The sequence below is a fragment of the Saccopteryx bilineata genome, chromosome 11 (genome assembly GCF_036850765.1).
Source record: "Saccopteryx bilineata isolate mSacBil1 chromosome 11, mSacBil1_pri_phased_curated, whole genome shotgun sequence".
Lineage (NCBI taxonomy): Eukaryota > Metazoa > Chordata > Mammalia > Chiroptera > Emballonuridae > Saccopteryx > Saccopteryx bilineata.
The window spans coordinates 76,438,813-76,443,474 of NC_089500.1; positions in this window are offsets into that span (position 1 = coordinate 76,438,813).

Consider the following 4,662-nt stretch of genomic DNA (forward strand, 5'->3'; position numbering starts at 1 on the left):
CCATGGAGCCATCCTCAGTGCCCGGGCCAACTTTGCTCCAATGGAGCCTTGGCTGCGGGAGAGGAAGAGAGAGACAGGAAGGAGAGGGGAAGGGTGGAGAAGCAGATGGGCGCTTCTCCTGTGTACCCTGGCCAGGAATCGAACCTGGGACTTCCACACACCAGGCCAACGCTCTACCACTGAGCCAACCGGCCAGGGCCTACATATAGTAAGTCTTTTACAGCAACCCTATCAGGTAGGTGCTCTGATTATCCCTATTTGAAAGGTGAGTAAAGTGAGTCACAGTTTTCGTAACTAGATGCACATGGATTAACACGTGAGTCTCCAAGGCTCGGGTTACCCGTGATTTTCCTCTGTTAGAAGGAGCAGGTGTTATCAGGCTAAACGGAAGAAAGAACGTCTAGATATGCCCCAGGGGGTGTTTGAAAGGCTCCCTGAGGCCTATACTTTGCCGTCCGGATAGAAGGGGTTTGGGGTAGGATGACTTCTCTGCAGTAGCTTATTAAACCATCAAACAGGATGTTGGCTCATCTTGGAACCGGATCCCGCCTGCACCCTCCTGCATGAGAACCGCTGCTGGGTATCCTCAGAGCAGGAGATGCTTCCTTGGGGAAGGCGGGCGAAGGCCCGGGCTGTGCTCTGTGCCTGCCCATGGTGGCCGAATGACCACATGGGGGCCACAGCAGGGCGCAGGGCTCCATGACAAGCTTGGGAGCTGACCCGAAGGAAGCCCTCGGCTTCCTTCCAGAGGAACCACCAGAGTCTCAGCACTTGTGGTCAGCAGATGCCGCACCTCCTCAGACAATGGCTTCACCCTTTCTGGACCCTCACGGACAGACAGAGGTAAGCACGGGGGTCAGGTGAGCAGCCTCTCCTCCGCTCTTTCTTGTCCTATGCTTCCGTCACAGTGTCATCCCTTCCCCTCCCCCCCATTCCTGCAAACAGCAGCAGTTCATGTCATGTGTCCGTGCCTCTGCTGGGCCTGTTCCTCTGCTGGAATCCAGTAAGGTGAGGGTGGGGGATGGGGGGTGACCCAGAACGAAAGTCACTTCCTGCTTCAGCCCTCTGCCGGGGTGACCCAGCCTCCTCTGGGCTGCTTTGCCCACACCTCGCAGGTAGGGACGTAGTTGCACGAACGTCTGTCTGCACTGCTGGGCGGTGAGCCCTCTCAGGAGCCCCAGCTCAATGGCCTGCGCTCGGGGTCTGCTGGCTGACCTCGACATCGAGTTCTAAGACAGCGGGGAGTACAGCCCCCCAACCAGGGAAGCGCCATGCAGAGTCACAGGGCTTGGAGGTGCTCCTGTGTCTGGAACGGCCCCTGGCTGCCCTGCTGGCCGCAAGGAACAGCATCGAGGGGAGGGAAAGGAATCTGTTCAAACCCCCTTATCACTGGTAGGACATCCGCTCTAAACTTTCTGCAAAGATGCGCTCTACTTCCTACGTGTAGAGTGCCTATTTTATAAGACGTTAGAATTCCTTTGTTCCCCGCCTGCTCAGCACTTCCAAGCTCATTTTAGGTTTCCTACCATGTGGGTCACCATTTTTCCTTTTACAATGTTTATTGCAAATGACTCAGGTATGCCATCATAACCTACGGTTAAGCAAAGCTACGACACACCAGTGCTGATCGGGAAAGAACACAGCCAAATTTAACCACCTGATTTCTATGGGAGGACATTACCCACGTGACAGGTGCATGTACTGTGCCCCAAATAGAAACCCCCTAATTTACTGACTTGCTGAACGATGCATGAATGCCACTTTCAGAAAGAATTTAGGACAGGAACTGCAGCTGTACTCACAATTACCACATTTGAACACTGTCGTTATTGTTGGATTGTCATTCATAGCTACCTCTACATAACATTTTAAATTAAGCATCTTAATAGATTATTTAATACGCACAGCCAACCTTATAGACCAGGGGTCCCCAGACTTTTTACACAGGGGGCCAGATCACTGTCCCTCAGACCATTGGAGGGCCAGACTATAAAAAAAACTATGAACAAATCCCTATGCACACTGCACATATCTTATTTTAAAGTAAAAACAAAACAAAACGGGAACAAATACAATATTTAAAATAAAGAGCAAGTAAATTTAAATCAACCGACCAGTATTTCAATGAGAACTACGCTCCTCTCATTGACCACCAATGAAAGAGGTGCCCCTTCCGGAAGTGCGGTGGGGGCCGGATAAATAGCCTCAGGGGGCCGCATGTGGCCCGCGGGCCATAGTTTGGGGACCCCTGTTATAGACCCTTAACCTTTGGTTTCGATGATGAGAAAAGAGCCTCAGAGAGGAGAGCAACCCGCCCAAGGCCCCAGGTTAAGTGATGGAGATGAGAAACCCAGGCGGACCTGTCTTCACTGTCACCTTCTCAGTCACCCTGGCCCCACCCATTGTCATTCATGGCCTCTCCTACAGTCTCTCTGAAGTTTCCGCTCCTCCACAATCCCCTAGATTTGCATTGAAGATAAGTTGTTCCAATTAAATTGGCCATTTTCTGGGCCAAAGACAAGGGCAACTGGAAGCGTAGGCTGTTGTGCCCTGTGTGGGGACGAGAAGGGACAGACGAAACCGCATTACTGAGGACCCGCTGTGCACCAGGCTCCGCCCAGCACGCATCTGCGTCTGTCTCTCTCAACCCTCATGACTACACTTCACAGTGGGCGTGTCAGTGAGAACTAGGTTTGGCTGCACCTAAGAGGGACCCAAACCAATAGCAGCATCAACCACACCAAACCTTCCTTGCATGTAGAGTCCTTAGCTGGGAGGGCGGCTCCGCCCCATTCAGTCCTCACAGACCCCAGCTCCATCCGGCCTTGTCTTCTGCCGTCCCTTTGTCGTCACACCTGTCCTCGTTGTCCAGGACACTGCTTCAGCTGTCACGTCCACATTCCACACAATGGGACCGTGGGGAAAGGGGCAGAGAGAGTGGGAGAGAGAGAGAAGGGGGGAGGAGCAGGAAGCATCAACTCCCATATATGTCTTGACCGGGCAAGCCCAGGGTTTCGAACTGGCAACCTCAGCATTCCAGGTCAGTGCTTTATACACTGTGCCACCATAGCTCCAGTGGCAAGGTTTTTTTTTTTTGGTTTTTTTTTTTCCTGAAGTGAGAAGCGGGGAGGCAGAGAGACAGACTCCCACATGTGCCCAACCAGGATCCACCTGGCATGCCCACCAAGGGGCGATGCTCTGTCCATCTGGGGCATTGCTCTGTTGCAACTGGAGCCATTCTAGTGCCTGAGGCTGAGGCCATGGAGCCATCCTCAGCACCTGGGCCAACTTTGCTCCAATGGAGCCTTGGCTGCGAGAGGGGAAGAGAGAGATAGAGAGGAAGGAGAGGAGGAGGGATGGAGAAGCAGGTGGGCGCTTCTTCTGTGTGTCCTGGCCGGGAATCGAACTCGGGACTTCCACAAGCTGGGCCAATGCGCTGGCCGGCAAGCTGTCTTTTACGGGAGATTCCCAGGCACTCCTGTAGCCACTCCTTGTCACCTAGCTTCTTTCTCCTGTGCTCCCTTGCCATCACCATGCGCTCAGCAGAGGTTTGGCGACCTCCGAGTCCCCCAAGGTCCCCTGAGCAGGTCCCTCTGTATTCACTCGCCTCCTGAGCTCTAGGCACTTGTTTTTGCTCTGAGCATCTCGAGGTCACCACGCACTTCAACGACATCAGACAGACTAGGTCAGTTCTGAACTCCGCACACCAAGCCCAACATGGTTCACATTGTCACGGTTTGCCCGTCAGAATAAGCCCTGGCTCTTTCCTGTGACAGGACGCGTCACCCTTTAAGCGCACACCGCAGGGAGCATGACCCCTCGATGTTTGCAAGCTCGGAATGAAACGGAAACAAATCTGCGGTGAGGCAGCCCCACCCAGGACCGAGCACGGGGTTCCAAACCCCAGCGGACGCACCTGCCGGTCAGACCCGTGCGAGGGGACTCCAGGCCAGTGTGCTCGAACCCTGCGGGAGCGTTTGGGGACCGTCCAGAGGATTGCCGCGAAGACAACAGGAGCACAAAGGGACCCGCTATATCGGGCTCTTCCTGAGCACCGGACTAGGCAATGCGATCGTGCGGGGCGGGGGAGGGGCGGGGGGGGCGGGGAGGGTTAGATACCAGGGGAGAGGCGGGACAAAGAAGGACCTGACCCGTGCTCATCTCAGGCCCGGGAAACACAGCCACCCGGTCCCCACCCACACACGGTCCCGACGAGCAGTCCTACGCTGTGAGCCCCGCCTACCCTGTTGAGCTTGAAGTTTACTGCAAGAAGCTTCTACCTATGTCCTTATGTGTGTAGTAAATAGTTATAAAAAAAAACGTGGAGAGAGAGCAAAGTCTTAAATGGGATAGTAGTTCTAAAAATGTGGGTTAAAAAAATTTTTAAAAGGGCCTGACCTGTGGTGGCGCAGTGGATAAAGCTTCGACCTGGAAATGCTGAGGTCGCCAGTTCGAAACCCTAGGCTTGCCTGGTCAAGGCACATATGGGAGTTGATGCTTCCAGCTCCTCCCCCCTTCTCTCTCTCTGTCTCTCCTCTCTCTCCTTCTCTATCTCTCTCTCCTCTCTAAAAATAAATAAATAAAATTTAAAAAAAATAATAAGTTTAAAAAAAAATTTTTTAAAGGAAAGTTAAAAAAAAAATCAAGGTTATACAGTCTGTA